The sequence below is a fragment of the Ursus arctos genome, unplaced genomic scaffold (assembly GCF_023065955.2).
Source record: "Ursus arctos isolate Adak ecotype North America unplaced genomic scaffold, UrsArc2.0 scaffold_5, whole genome shotgun sequence".
In the NCBI taxonomy this organism is placed as follows: Eukaryota; Metazoa; Chordata; class Mammalia; order Carnivora; family Ursidae; genus Ursus; species Ursus arctos.
The window spans coordinates 80,332,800-80,349,894 of NW_026623067.1; the positions used below are offsets into that span (position 1 = coordinate 80,332,800).

Consider the following 17,095-nt stretch of genomic DNA (forward strand, 5'->3'; position numbering starts at 1 on the left):
GGAGAAGTCCAGGGTAGTTGGAAAGGCAAGACAAAAATGGAATGGTGAGGAAATGGGGGAGTCAATGTGCTCCTTCAGAACTCCTGAACTTAACTTTCTTTTCCAAATTGTCTCTGATCACTGTAATTTGTGATGACAAGGGTCAGCAAAAAAGCATCAAAGATCACAGTACAAAGGTGAAGTGATTCACCCTGCTTTTAAAATCTTAGTATAGAACTCTGAAATCTTCTAATTAAAGCACCAAGATAGGCATCTACTCGACCTTTACTTTGACATCTTTAAATTTAAAGCAATTCAACTCACTCCCACACTCAGGTTAATTTTCACTAGAAGAAATGATTTTGACAGTTTCAGAAAGTCAGATTAAGCTCATATAAGGAAAAAAAGAGTAAAATTTTCTTCTTTTACTAATAGATGTATCCTCCAAGATAAGAGTTCCTGAAAGTTCTAGGACTTGCCAGGATGTGCCAGAGAATAACATGCAGCCAGGAGTTCAGAATTAGGCATGGAGTCCGAAGTATGCGTGTAGCCCATCTCCACCAAAGCCTAGCCACTCTGTGAACTGTCTATAGGATCTTGAGAGAAATACTTGAACATCTCTGAAAGGTGGTTCCTTTTATAAAGTTAGGGATTTATGATGTTGGTAGTGGGCTGAATGGCGGCCTCCTAAAAGATATGTCCTTGGGCTAATCCCCAGAATCGGTGAATGATACCTTATTTAGGAAAAGGGTCTTTTCAGATGTAATTTACCTAAGGATCTTGAGATGAGATCTCCCAGGTCTATCTGGGTCAACTCTAAAGCTAATGACAAGTACCCTTATAAGAGACATGAAGAGGAGAGGCACACAATATAGGGGCAGATTGTGTGACAATGAAAAGAAAGACCGGAGTGATAAGTTTACAAGCCAAGGGACACCATAAGCTGGAAGAGGCAAGGAGTAGATTGTCCCCTAGACCCTTTGGAGGGAGTAAGACCCTGCTGTCATCTTGATGTTGGACCTCTGGCCTCTAGAAGTGTAAGAAAATAAATTTCTGTTTTTAGTCAATGAGTTTATGGTAATTTGCTATAATAACCACAGGGAACTAATAGAACATTAAATGAAATACTTGCAAAGAATGTATTTAGCATATGACGTAGAACATAAAATGTTTTTTGGTAAATGGAAGTTGTTATGCAAAGCCTGAGAAGTATATAAAGCCTAGAACCACTGCCAAAGAATGTGTGCACTTGGAGGTTTCCTCCTATTGAGCACTTTACCTTTGTCAAGAATACATCATATAGTTTCTCCAGCTAGCTATAACAAAAGTAGATATTACAATTTCTTTTGGCAGACAAGAAATCTAAGACTCAGAAAAGTGAAATGGCTTGCCCAAGTTCTTATAAAAAGGAGGAGCATCAAGATTAACTCAGGCCTATCTATGGGAAAAGCGTTTACTATCTTTTTTCCATGCCGGTTTTGCAAGATACATTGTGCTGGAGTGGTGAAGGGATTTGGGGGAGATATTGAGCTAAGGACAACAGTTCTGGGTAATGAGTTTGTCAGCCTTACTGGTGATGGCAAGGTGGAAAAATCAAGGAATGAAACAATGGAATAGGTAATGTGAGGCGTAGATAAAAGTGAGAGAGTTAGAAAGAGACCAAATGTGAAATTTGCAAACATTTCCTAGACTAACTGTAATGTTGTTCATTGGAGGCAGGAAATGGGTGCAAGTAAATTGTATAGGATGTTAAATGTTTCAACACTGCCCCAGGCAGAATTCTAAGATGGCCTTCGAGATTCCTGTCCCTTGGTGTACATGCCTGTTATAAGCCCACCCTGGAATATGGGTGGGAACTGTGAATATGACAGGATGTCATTCCTGTGATTACTGTACTTTATGTGGCAAAGATAAACGGATTTTGCAGAAGGTCCCAAATCAGTTGATTTGTAGTTTATCAAAAGAGAGATTATCCTTGGTACACCCAATTAATTAGATAAAAGACCTTAAATGAGCAACCAGGTCCTTGCTGAGGTTAGAAAGAGATTTTGTTGCTGCTCTTGAAGAAGCAAACAGCCATGGTGTGAATTGCCTTTGGAGAAGGCCACATGGCATGGGATTGCAGGTGGCTTCTATGAGCTGAAGTCTCCCCAGCCAACAGTCAGCTATAAAACATGTACCCCAATCCTACAATGATAAAGGGGTAAATTTTGCCAAGAATGCGAATAAGCCTAGAAGTAAATCGCTTCCTAATCAAGCTTACTGATATGGATGTACTTTATGAGAACTTGAGTGGGGAGGACTCAGTTTAGCTGTGCCTCGACTTCTGACATATAGCAACTGTGAGAGAGTAAACGTGTGTGATTTCAAGGCAGTAAATGTGTGGTAATTTATAACACAGCAGTAAAAAACTGATACACCTCTCAAAAATATTTTTTTTGGTTTAAATACATAATTTATATGAAAATAAATCAGCACTATGCTACAAACTAGTCTAGACCTTGCAGGGTTTACTGATAGTGCTGGACACGGGTTTTGCCACTCTCTGTTTTGTTCTCAGAAAATGTTCATCCCCTGATTTCACACCCTCACTATACATCCTTTCACCCACTGAACATATTATTAACACCATCAACTATGAGCCATGAAATCTGAATGCCACCTTTATACACACATATGCATATATATACACACAAACATATACAGGCACATACATGAATACACATACCTATCTGTGCACACACAGAGAGACATACGTGAACTCAACCCATTGCACTACATCTACACACACACAAACATGCTGTCATTGCAGCCTGACAACATGTGTTATGCCTTTTTTACCTGCATGAAAGCCATGTCAGTCCTTATTTTATTCCTGTTTCTCTTTAGTACTTAAAACACACTTATGGCCAAATGTACTCCTGCAGTTGTATAGTAATGTACTTTTAACATTTTTATCACATCATAAAATATCATGGTGATGGTACTTTAATGTTCAACTGCTGCATTATTAATAGGAGAGGTTTTGCCTTTCCAGAAGCATCCTGAATTTGTTGTGATCCACAGTCATTATAGCCCAATAAATATGATGTGGGTCAGATTGGAAATGCAAAGAATTTGGTAAACTCTGAATATAATAGGTGCACTTTGAACCATTTACTGCCACAATTGCAATGATGTTATTTCAAAAGAAGCATCTTAGATCTTGAAAGCAAATCTTTTTAACACCATAAATGGTTACCCTATCTTGCAATAAAAATAACAGATTTATTGGCAAAGGTTATAACTTGATAATTTCATATTTTAATTTTCCAAACTCTGGTGGCTGAATGCAGAATGACATAGTTTGAGCATAGAGTAATGATTTAAAGTTCAGCATGTTAATGTGATCCAGATAGTTTTTTATGGCTCAGATAGATTAATTTGTCAAGGTGGGATCAAAAATCTTTGTTTCTCTGGATGAAATTAATATTTTGATATATTTTTATAAAATGGGCTAAAGTATCACTGAATAAAGATGATAAATTAGTTTTGATTTACAAATATATTTTTTTATTTTTTTTATGTTTTTTTTTTTTTTAAGATTTTATTTATTTGACAGAGATAGAGACAGCCAGCGAGAGAGGGAGCACAAGCAGGGGGAGTGGGAGAGGAAGAAGCAGGCTCATAGCGGAGGAGCCTGATGTGGGGCTCGATCCCGTAACGCCGGGATCACGCCCTGAGCCGAAGGCAGGCGCTTAACCACTGTGCCACCCAGGCGCCCCTACAAATATATTTTAAACAAGAAATTCACAAAGTAATGAAACACAAATACATACATGATGCAAATAAAAGCAATGCAAATAGACTAATAGTAGAAAAATTTTCCTAATCAATACATAAAATAATATTTGGAAATGTTATTAACCCAAGTGTGAATAACTAAAAGCAATCAATCATTTATTATCAACTTAGCAAATATTTTCAAGGATTATAATAATAAGTTTTGTCATGGAAATAATGAAATGGGCAAGCTATCTGAAAGTGTGTATCAGTATAATTAAAAAACCTGGAAAATACATATACCTTTGATCTAGTTATTCCAATTTTTCACCTGTAATTATAATCCCCAGGAGACAGTGCAGCAAAGTTACAAAATCTTAAAAGCAAAAAAAAAAAAAAAAAAAAAAAAAAAAAAAGGGACAATTCAAGCCAATTTATTAAAAAAATTAATGATGATAATCTATTTTAAATAGGGCACAGTTCAATGCATACTATGTCATTCTTGACAAAGATAATTAATTGGTAATATATACGCATATGTATATTTAAATGTAAACACTCATGATGACATTTTGCTACATGATATTATGTTCAGTTCAGTTCTATGTTATTCCATTTTAAAAATTCATCTTCATTTTTTCTAAGTATAAATATAATACATGTTCCCTGTAGAAAACTGAATATACAGCCCCAAAGAGAAAAAGTACAAAATGAAAAGATAAAACTTGTTCTTTTAATTTTAAATGACCTTTGCACTATGAAATTCATAAATATTTTTCTACAGATTTGGAAATATATTTTTTTTAATTCTAACATTGGGTATATTATATAAAAATGACTCTTGGATGTTTTTATTTGATTTTTTAATTTATTTTTTTTATTTTAATGTTTTTTTATTATATTATGTTAATCACCATACAGTACATCCCCGGTTTCCAATGTAAAGTTCGATGATTCATTAGTTGCATATAACACCCAGTGCACCATGCAATACGTGCCCTCCTTACTACCCATCACCAGTCTATCCCATTCCCCCACCCCCCTCCCCTCTGAGGCCCTCAGTTTGTTTCTCATAGTCCATAGTCTCTCATGTTTCATTCCCCCTTCTGATTACCCCCTCTTTCTTTATCCCTTTCTTCCCCTACCGATCTTCCTAGTTCTTATGTTCCATAGATGAGAGAAATCATATGATAATTGTCTTTCTCTGCTTGACTTATTTCACTTAGCATTATCTCCTCCAGTGCCGTCCATGTTGCAGCAAATGTTGAGAACTCGTTCTTTCTGATAGCTGAGTAATATTCCATTGTATATATGGACCACAACTTCTTAATCCAGTCATCTGTTGAAGGGCATCTCGGTTTCTTCCATGCTTTGGCTATTGTGGACAATGCTGCTATGAACATTGGGGTGCATATGGCCCTTCTCTTCACTACGTCTGTATCTTTGGGGTAAACACCCAGTAGTGCAATGGCTGGATCATAGGGTAACTCAATTTTTAACTTTCTAAGGGACCTCCACACGGTTTTCCATAGTGGCTGTACCAACTTGCATTCCCACCAACAATGTAGGAGGGATCCCCTTTCTCCACATCCTCTCCAACAATTGTTGTTTCTTGCCTTGTCTATTTTTGCCATTCTAACTGGCGTAAGGTGGTATCTTAGTGTGGTTTTGATTTGAATTTCCCTGATGGCTAATGATTTTGAACATTTTTTCATATGTCTGTTAGCCATTTGTATGTCTTCATTGGAAAAGTGTCTGTTCATATCTTCTGCCCATTTTTTGATTTGTTTATTTGTTTCTCGTGTATTGAGTTTGAGAAGTTCTTTGTAGATCTTGGATACCAGTCTTTTATCTGTAGTGTCATTTGCAAATATATTCTCCCATTCCGTGGGCTGCCTCTTAGTTTTTTTGACTGTTTCCTTGGCTGTGCAGAAGCTTTTTATCTTGATGAAGTCCCACAAGTTCATTTTATCTTTTGTTTCTCTTGCCTTTGGAAATGTGTCATGAAAAAGGTTGCTTTGGCCGATGTCGTATAGGTTGCTGCCTATGTTCTCATCTAGGATTTTGATGGATTCCTGTCTCACATCGAGGTCTTTCATCCATTTGGAGTTTATCTTTGTGTATGGTGTGAGAGAGTGGTCAAGTTTCATTCTTTTGCATGTAGCTGTCCAATTTTTCCAGCACCATTTATTGAAGAGACTGTCTTTTTTCCACTGGATGTTTTTTCCTGCTTTATCAAAGATTAGTTGCCCAAAGAGCTGAGGGTCCATTTCTGGGTTCTCTATTCTGTTCCATTAGTCTATGTGTCTGTTTTTGTGCCAGTACCACGCTGTCTTTGTGACCACAGCTTTGTAATACAGCTCGAAATCTGGCATTGTGATGCCCCTAGCTTTGTTTTTCCTTTTCAACAGTTTCTTGGAGATTCAGGGCCTTTTCTGTTTCCATACAAATTTAAGGACTATTTGTTCCAGTTCTTTGAAAAATGTCATCGGTATTTTGATTGGGATAGCATTCAAAGTGTAGATTACTCGGGGTAGCATGGACATTTTAACTATGTTAATTCTTCCGATCCATGAGCAAGGAATATTTTTCCATCTTGTTGTGTTTTCCTCAATGTCTTTCAAGAATGATTTATAGTTTCTAGAATATAGATCCTTTATGTCTCTGGTTAAGTTAATTCCAAGGTAACGTATGGTTTTTGGTGCTATTGTAAATGGGATGGATTCCCTAATTTCTCTTTCTTCAGTCTCATTATTCGTGTATAGAAATGCAACTGATTTCTGAGCATTGATTTTGTATCCCGCCCCATTACTGAATTGCTCTATAACTTCTAATAGTTTGGGAGTGGATTCTTTTGGGTTTTCCATATAGAGGATCATGTCATCTGCGAAGAGAGACATTTTGACTTCTTCTTTGCCGATTTGGATACCTTTTATCCCTTTTTGTTGTCTGATTGCTGTTGCAAGGACTTCTAGTACTATGTTGAATAATAGTGGCGAGAGTGGGCATCCTTGTCGTGTTCCTGATCTTAAGGGAAAGGCTTCCAGCTTTTCCCCATTGAGAATGATATTTGCTGTAGGCTTTTCATAGATGGCTTTTAAGAGATTGAGAAATGTGCCTTCTATTCCTACACTCTGAAGGGTTTTAATCAGGAAAGGATGCTGTATTTTGCCAAATGCCTTTTCTGCATCAATTGAGAGGATCATATGGTTCCTGAGTCTTTTCTTGTTGATATGATGTATCACGCTAATCAATTTGTGAATGTTGAACCATGCTTGCATCCGAGGTATGAATCCCACTTGGTCATGACGGATAATCCTTTTAATGTACTGTTGGATTCTATTAGCCAGGATCTTGTTGAGGATTTTGGTGTCTATATTCATTAGGGAAATTCATCTGTAATTCTCCTTTTTGATGAGGTCTTTGCCTGGTTTGGGGATCAAGGTAATATTGGCCTCATAGAACGAGTTTGGTAGCTTTCCTTCTGTTTCTATTTTTTGAAATAGCTTTAGGAGAATAGGTATTATTTCTTCTTTGAATGTTTGGTAGAATTCCCCAGGAAAACCATCCGGGCCTGGAGTTTTGTTATTTGGAAGGTTGTTTATCGCTGACTCAATTTCTTCATAATTAATTGGTCTGTTTAAAAAAATCAATTTCTTCCTGTTTCAGTCTTGGTAGTTTATAGGTTTCCAGGAAGGCCTCCATCTCTTCCAGACTGCTTAATTTTTTGGCATATAGCTGTTGATAAAAGTTTCTAATAATCCTTCCAGTTTCATTGGTGTTGGTCATGACCTCTCCTTTTTCATTCATAATTTTATTAATTTGGGTCCTTTCTCTATTCTTTTGGATAAGTCTTGCCAGCGGTTTGTCAATTTTATTGATTCTCTCCAAGAACCAGCTTCTAGTCTGTTGATCTGCTCTACTGTACTCCTGGTTTCTAATTCATTGATTTCTGCTCTAATCGTGGTCAATTGCTTCCTTGTGAGTGGATTAGGCCTGTCCCTCTGTTGCTGTTCCAGCTTCCTGAGGTAAGAATATAAAAACTGCATTTTAGATTTTTCTGTTCTTTTGAGTGAGGCTTGGATGGCTATGTATTTCCCCCTTAGGACTTCCTTTGCAGTATCCCATAGGTTTTGGACCTTTGTGTTTTCATTCTCACTGGTCTCCATAAATTGTTTAAATTGATGTTTGATTTCCTGGTTTATCGAGTCATTCCTGAGCAGGATGGTTCTTAGTCTCCAAGTGTTTGAGTTTCTTCCAAATTTTTCCTTGTGGTTGAGTTCCAATTTCAGAGCGTTGTGGTCTGAGAATATGCAGGGGATAATTTCAATCTTTTGGTATAGGTTGAGACCTGTTTTGTGTCCCAGAACATAATCTATTCTTGAGAATGTTCCATGGGCATTAGAATAGAATGAGTATTCTTTGGTTCTAGGGTGTAGTGTTCTATATATTTCTATGAGGTCCAACTCGAGTATGGCATTCAAAGCTCTTGTTTCTAAGTTGGTTTTCTGCTCCGGTGCTCTGTCTATTGCTGATAGTGGAGTGTTGAGGTCCCCTACTATTAATGTATTTTTATCTATATGTCTCTTTATTCTGGTTAAGAGTTGGCTTGTGTATCTTTCAGCTCCCCTGGTGGGGGCATATATATTTATAATTGTCATATCCACTTGTTGGATACATCCTTTCAGAATAATATAGTGTCCTTCTGTGTCTCTAACTATAGTCTTTAGTTTAAAATCCAATCTGTCTGATATGAGAATTGCTACCCCAGCTTTCTTTTGAGGTCCATTGGCGTGAAAGATGGTATTCCATCCCTTTACTTTCAGTCTGAATGTATCTTTAGGTTCAAAATGATTCTCTTGTAGACAGCAAATGGATGGGTCATGTCTTTTTATCCAATCTGCAACCCTCTAGCGTTTATGGGAGCATTTAGGCCATTCACATTGAGAGTGATTATTGAGAGATATGATTTTAATGATGCCATGTTGCCGGTAAAGTCTTTGTTTCTATCGGTTGTGACTTTCTGTTCTGTATCACTCTTGGGGCCTTTTTACTTTTATAGAACCCCCCTTAATATCTCCTGTAGGACTGGTTTTGTGGTTACGAAATTGGTCAATGACTGGCAATTCTGGAAGGTCTTTATCTCTCCATCAATTCTGAATGACAGCCTTGCTGGATAAAGGATCCTTGGCTGCATGTTTTTCTCTGAAAGAGCTTTAAAAATGCCCCCCCAACCCTTTCTCTCATTCCAGGTCTGTGTAGACAGGTCTGACGTAATTCTGATACCTTTGCCTTGGTACGTGAGAAATTTCTTTGCCCTGGCCGCTTTCAATACTGTATCCTTGGATCTAATATTTGCGAATTGCACTATGATGTGACGTGGCGTAGGTTTGTCGTGGTTGAGCTTGGGAGGGGTCCTCTCTGCCTCTTGGACACGAATGTTTGTTTCCCTTGCTAGATTAGGGAAGTTTTCAGCTGCAATTTGTTCAAATATCTCTTCTAGACCCACTCGGGGATGCTGATGATTCTGACATTGGAACGTTTCATTGAGTCAGTAATCTCCTGTAACCTACATTCTTGAGCGTGGATTCTTTTGAACCAAGTTTCTATTTTAGCTTTCTCTTCTACTATCCCATCCTCCAATTCGCTGATACGTTCTTCTGCCTCATTCACCCTGGCCGTCAGAGCCTCTAGTTTTGACTGCATTTGGCTCATAGAATTTTTAATTTCTGCCAGATTCGCTCTCATTTCCACCCTTAGAGATTCTATATTCTCATTAACATTTTCGTTAATACTTTTTTCAAGTCTACACATCATCTTGACCATTGTTACTCTGAATTCCATTTCTGATAATTTGGTTATATCCATATCCATTAGTTCTCTGCCACAGAAGTGGCATTGTCTTTTCTTTGCTGGGGGGGATTTCTCCTTCTCGTCATTCTGATGAGGAGAGGTTGCGGGGTTGTCCAGAGCCCAGATTATTGACCAGGACCCAGGCCATGCGCCCTTGTTTTATAGGGACCTTAGGGATGTGGGCTTCTTGATTTTTCAGCCTGCCTTCTTGGGGGGAGGGCTGCCGCGCCGATACTCAGACTACCCTGTTTGGGTAGAGTCTCTGTGTCCCCTGCGAGAAAGGATGGGGATGGGCACACTGTGAGCTGGTATTTCCAGGCTTTTCTTCTCTGGTGGCTTTCCCTGGCGGTTTGCTGTGCCTCTTCTGAGAGTCAGAGCAGCAGTGGCCGAATCTCAGCCTCTGTCTCAGAACAGAGGGATCGTGGACCATTCTCCACTGATGTTCTGGCCACTTTAACTCTGTTACTGTTGGTGCTGCTCAACCCAACCCTGCAGTGTCCCGGGATGTCTGCCCCACACCCGGCGTCCCAGCCCTCGCTTCCAGGGCCGGCACGTCTCTGTCCTTTGTGTTTCTAGTACCGCCAGCCACCAGCTGCCCCCGCTCACTCTGAAGCTCAGGCCCTCAGTCTGGTGGCGTGCACTCCCAGCTCACGTTATCAGTCTGCTGTCTCGCGGGTGCCGGTCCGCGAGTCCGCATGCTCCCCTGTGCAGGTGGCTACCGCTTCCCGGTGCCCGATCGCGGCGTCTCCCTCCCCCTTCCGTTTATCTTCCGATATCTGTGCGCGGTTTCACGGCTCCCCACTTCGAACCTCAATCCTCAGCCCTGGAGAAGTTCATTTGTAGAGATCCAGATGTATCTTTTTGCGTCTCAGGCTGATTCCGTGGATGTTCAGGCTGGTCTGGTACCTATCCAGCTTGCCTCAGGGGACCGGCTGAAAAAGGGGTCCCCTACTCCTCCGCCATCTTAACTCCTCCTGGATGTTTTTAAATAATATCCCATAGTCTCTGTAGATAGAAAACATTTTGAAATCCTGCTTCTTCGCCTCCTCAGGTAAATATTTGACTAGTGAATAAATATAGGCATTTTTAGCTATGATTTAGTGACTCCTTTTCAAACTTTTCAAAGGACTATAGCTGTGGCTAGTATTTAATGATAGATTGAAAGTAGAATTAAATATCATGTTTCTATATATCTCCAGCACCCTCATCACATATTAAATTTGAGGTGAGAGTTATTTTTTTTCTGAATTTTAGCTTTTTCTGATCTCTCAGCTGTCGTTATCATTATACTTATAGGAAGAGAATTTGAGAATTCCATTCAAAATTGACTTTGATCAATTAATCTTTCACAAAAGAGGCAAGAATATGCAATGGAAAGGGTCTCTTTAGCAAATGGTATTGGGAAAAATGGACACCAACATGCAAAAGAATGAAACTGTACCACTTTCTTAGACCATACACAAAAATAAACCCAAAATGGATTAGGGACCTAAATGTGAGACCTGAGACCATAAAAATTCTAGAAGAAAGCACAGGCAGTAATTTCCCTGACATCAGCTGTAGCAACATTTTTCTAGACATGTCTCCCGAGGCAAGGGAAATAAAAGTAACAATAAACTATTGGGACTACATCAAAATAACAAGTTTCTACACTGCAAAGGAAAACAATCAACAAAAAACAACCTACTGAATGGTATTAGCAAATGACATATACAATAAAGGGTTAGTATGCAAAATATATAAAAAATTTATAAAACTCAATACTCAAAAAAACAAATAACCCATTTTAAAAATGGGCAGAAGACATGAACAGACATTTCTCCAAAGAAGACATACAGGTGGCCAATGTGTACATGAAAAGATGCTCAAATCACTGATCATCAGGGAAATGCAAATCAAAACCGCAATGAGATATCACCTCACACCTGTCAGAATGGCTAAAATCGCAAACACAAAAACAAGTGTTGGCAAGGATGTGGAGAAAAGGAACACTCATGCATTGTTGGTGGGAATACAAACTGGTGCAGCCACTCTGGAAAACAGTATGGAAGTGCCTCAAAACATTAAAAAGTAGAACTACTATGACTTAGTAATTGCACTACTGGATATTTACCCAAAGAATATGAAAACACCAATTCAAAAGGATATATGCACCCCTGTGTTTATTGCTGCATTATTTACAATAGCCAAATTATGGAAGCAGCCCAAGTATCCATTGATAGATGAATGGATAAAGAGATGTGGTATGTGTATATAACATATACACATATTTACATATTTATATACACATATACATACAATGGAATATTAGCCATAAAAAAGAATGAAATCTTGCCATTTGCAGTGACATGGATGGAGCTAGAGAGTATAATGCAAAGAGAAATAAGTCAGTGACAGACAAATACCATATGATTTCACTCATATGTGGAATTTAAGAAACAAAATAAATGAACAAAGGAAAAACAGAGAAAGAAAATTCAAAAAAAGAAAAAAAAAACACTCTTAACTATATAAAAGTAACTGTGGTTACCAGACTGATGCATGAGGGAATGGGTGAAATGGTGATGGGGATTAAGAGTATGCTTATCATGATGAGCAGTGAGTAATGTATAGAATTGTTGAATCACTATATTGTACACCTGAAACTAATACAACACTGTATTTAATTATATTGGAATTAAAATAAAAACTTAATAAAAAATTGACCTTGAGAGGTTTCCAGCATAAAATTAGTTCTCCTTCCTCCCTTCTTCCCTCCTTTCTCCTTTCCCTGAGCAATATTCCTTGCCCACTATTGTGTTAGAGGCTGCTGCTGGTCATTTCCCTAAACCTGTGTTCTTTATTTATTGTTCCCTAAACCTGTGTTCTTTCTTTGTCATATCACTTACTATAATTTATTGTAATACTTGTTTGGAGTATTTTAACTACTTGATTCTAAGCTTTGGGGGAACAGATACAAAGCTATCTTGCTCACAATTATATCCCTTATGTCTAACACAGTGTTTGGTACATTGTATATGTCGAATACATACTGGTTGAATACATAAAAAAAGGAAGAGGAAGGGAAGGAAAGAGAAAAAGGGAACCAAGAAAGGAAACAGAAGAGAATTATTATTATCCATTCATCTATCAATGGACACTTGGGCTGCTTCCATAATTTGGCTATTGTAATAATGCAGCAATAAACATAAAAAAGCATATATACTGAATTTTTTTTCTTTTTTTATACTTTGTAATGTTTCTCCTCTTTTTATTCATTTTTAATGTTTTGGCCCTATTAGTCAACTCAAATCAGTATACATTTGATTTTAACCTTCTGCCAATGTAATTTATCAAAGGGCCAATACTTATTCAAAGTTTAATGACTTATTTTTGGTTATAATCTTATGAAACGATATGAATTTATAAACTTTTAGAGTTAATATTTGCCCTTTACTTTGGCTTCTAGGGAAATCAATCCAATAAAAGTCAGCAAAAAGATACAAAGAAACTGCCAAAATGTTTGGAGTATTATATAATTACTTTGGGTATTGTTTTTAAAAACCTGAATATTAAGTTCTGCATGCATATGGAACATACACAAATTTATGCTGCTTTCAGTAGAGACCATTTAATTAAAGAAGAATGAAAATAATTTAAAAACTTATTCAAAATTCATTTGGTAATGTGAGGATATAATACACATGAAGTCACTAGACTCATAAATTCATAAATAAAGGAAGTAAATTAGAAAATAGCACGGCTAATTTGATATAAAACACCAAGTCAATGGGGCATCTAAAAGTGTCATTCAAAGTTGGAATATAGTTAAGAAAATGAGCTTTAAGATCTCATTAGGAGCTGAGCCCAATAAAATCTCATAAGTTTTTCAGTGCTTAGGATGAGTATTGGAAATTTGTTTATATTAGTTCAAATTGGTCCTGAGTATCTCATTTTCTTGTTATTACATATTCTCAATTATCTGAGAATTTAAATGCAGGAAAAGAAATAGTAAAGAATGCTAAAGGTGGAAGTGGGTCGTAATTTCATAAATACTATCAGACATTGTTTCTGAAAACCAAATAATTTTTGAGCATCTCAAAGGCAAAAATCTACAGTTTATATCAAAATTTGAAGAAGAGGAAACTCAATTTAGTTTGCTCCAAAAATCAAGCCTGATTTTTCAAGAGAAGCAAATTTATTTTTCAAAATACCAAATATACCACACACACACACACAAACACAACACCCCCCTACACAAAAAATATGGGACATCATATTTTAGAAAATCAGAATATGTCCTAAATTATATTTTTCTTTTAACAAATTGTTTGATCATAGTAGGAATTTTCAGGAAGGGATTTATCTTGGATTTATGAAGTTTACCAGTTCTAATTTTTGTGCTATTATAATGTACATGGGATACTGAACTGTAATAGCTCAATTTAGAGATCATGAGTTAATACCTTACCTAGAAATAGTGTACTAAATACAAGGTGGAAATAGTCAAATTAATCGGTGTTCCTAATACTCCTATCTCATTTGTATCCTTTGGTAAAATTCACAGAACCTGGTAACTTGATTAAAAATGCAAAAAGGATGGAAAGGTACATAGAGGCATGTTACAATCTATAATTTTTTTTACCCCAAAATTGCACAATGATACCTGTTAGGTATCATTTCCACATGTGGAAAAGAATGTATAGCGTAGAGAAAACAAATCAGAAAAGGAGGTAAAGAAAATAGGAATTGGGAGGCTATATTGGGATAATACCCCATATTATTTGCTATCAAATATATTTCTAGAGCTTCCCTCCAAAGGCAGTCACAAATGGGTTTCTATGCTCTAAGTGAATTGATATTTCCAGTATAGTAATTTGGAGTCCGAGCGCAGCCATCATAGAACGAGGGATAATTAAATAATCCGATGGCTTAGAATCTGTGCACTGATGGGAGAAGGAAGGGACAGGAGGAAGAAAGATTAGAAACTCAAATTGACCTGATGCCATGTGGTCCAATTACCCCTACATGGGAGGTGCAAGGGAAATAGAGCTTTTGGGTTTTATTTGGATGGAGGAGTAGCAAACTAAGGCAATTTCAGTTTACAATTTTGCTCAATTAAAAGAAAAAATACAGTGTGTTATTTTACTAATTTGTTATTTAAATGATGGTGTATCCATTTCATTTAATAATATTAAAAATCTACTTTGTCTACATGGATTATAACCTTAAACTTGAGGATTGAGGAAGTTTGATCTACTGCCATCAGAGCTGGTACAACCGTGGCCAAGCACTGGTTAAAGGTTAAAGACTGAAAAATGGAAAGTGAAGTTTCATTTTCCAATCTCTTTCCAAACTCCAGTTTCTACCTAATAAGATATATCCCTAAGGCATGATAGGAAAAGCAGCAACTTATTCTTTAGATAAAAAGAGAAGACTTGCTATTTGGAGATTTCAGTGTATCTCCTTTCATAATAATTTAGTGCACTTACAACAAATTGAAGTAATTAGATTTTAAGACTTTAATTTGTCAGCCATAGCAATTTATAATTCTTAGTAGCAAGGTTCCAGTCATTGATATATATCAAAAGTATCCTTTTAGTATCAGGGGAAGGGGCTGATGTTCTTGGTAAGAGTAATTTTGCCATAATGGAGAGATCAAATTACAAAGATAACCTTGAGTTAAAGGTGATTCAGCAGGACAGTGGAACTGATGTCCCTATAAAAGGACATGGTAGGCAGTTGCACTGGTTATACTTTTGTTGAACAATTGGTTAGCTTTATAGTTTGGAAAAAGAGATAGTTATCAATTTTATTTTGGTGAACAAGATTTGGTCCTGAATTCACTACTTCACTTTGTAGTTGTAGACTTGACCCAAAGTTGAGTAAGCCTTTTATCTGATAAATATAAAATGTTAGGTGTATCTTTGTGGCTAATGAACCAATCATCTCACAAATTGTTGAAGGTTAAATTTCACTGTAATTTAGCTTTTGATAGTTTTGAGCAATTATAAACTTCCCCCCATTTTTCTGACACATAGTAGATCCATCAGTGAAATATGGCCATTGTCTTATACTGAACTATGACAATACAATGTATCTTCCAACCCAGACAAGTTTGAAAGTAAACAAGATACTATTAACAATTTATACTAGGATATAAGACATAAGCCCAAACCATGTTAGACCCATAATTAGGGCATCAAAATTATGAACTGTTTTCCATGAAAATATTTTATGGTGGGGTAGGAATAATCAAATTTTCGGTGACGGTGAGGTTAGTTTTACTTTGGTTTTCAAATGAAACTCAATTTATGAAACAAATAGCACCTTGAAAAATGTTCCTAGGTTTTAATTTATAAGCATTATATTTGTTTTCTGTGGATTTCAATTCTTCAAATTCATTCCAGTTTTTTATTTAAAAACCTTACACATTTAATTAGTGACTGTATATTGAGATTTTATGTGATACTAATATATATTTTATATTTAATATCCAATAAAGAATAGAAAAATTGCCAACAAATCCATCATTTGGAATATCAGTTGATGATGTTGAGGGCATTAAGTTGAGTAGATACTGAATGTTAACATTTAGCTATGTGGGTTAAATTGTGTAGAATTTTTTTGGAAGGGACATAAGTTTATAATAAACCAAGTTTTAAATTCTTCTTTAATATAACAATTTATGTCAAATCACTCAAAAATTTTAATGGAGTTATGCTTTAAAAGAAACAGTGTCTTGCTGTCTAGTCAGTTTTTCTCCAGGAAGGATGATAAAGTTACTAGATTACAGAAATAGAGCTACGCCATTTAGACTGATTAGACAATATTAGGGAGTTAACTTGACTTTTCAGACCTACCTACACAAAGTTCTCTGTTGGAGGTTCTGTGATATTATTCTCCTAAACAAGATGGAGTTTTAACTTACATTTCTATTTCTTATGGTGTCTTGTGCATACAAAACCCTTTTAAATATATGTGGACTGGAAAGTGATTATTTTTTTATGTCTTACCTCTTGAACCAAATTCCAAATTCTAACAGAAATCACTTGACTAGAAATGAAAGGGAATTCTTCAGTAGCTGTTGGCCATTTTATAGTTATTTTTTCTCATTCATATTAGATTCAAGCTCTTCTATGTAATTATCCAATCAATTTTAATGCAGAGAGATTTCTAGGTAGACATTCATGGATGAAATCTAGAGCTCCAAAATCATGCTTTATCAAAATGTACTGATTAAAAGTTCCCCTATGTCTTTTTTTTTCTCTCCAGAAGAAGATGCCAATCACCTGGTAAGATCAAAGAGCAGGAACAGGAATAATTTTTTTAAGAAAGAGGAGATTCTGATAATCATGAAATATTGGATAGTTTATGATTTAACATTATATTTTAAAATCTAAAAGAAGGCTATATCTGAAACTAATATTACATTGTTTTTGGTTGTTTTTTTTTTTAAGATTTTATATATTTGAGAGAGAGAGAGCAAGTGAGAGAGAGCATGAGCAGGGGGCAGGGTAGA

The 17,095-nt window shown here is 36.4% G+C and overlaps 1 long non-coding RNA gene across 1 annotated transcript in view; it reads left to right on the forward strand.

Moving 5' to 3' along the window:
* The window catches only part of LOC123001025 (uncharacterized), a 102,637-nt gene that overhangs the window by 64,215 nt on the left and 21,327 nt on the right, over window positions 1-17,095 (forward strand). The window lies entirely within an intron of this gene.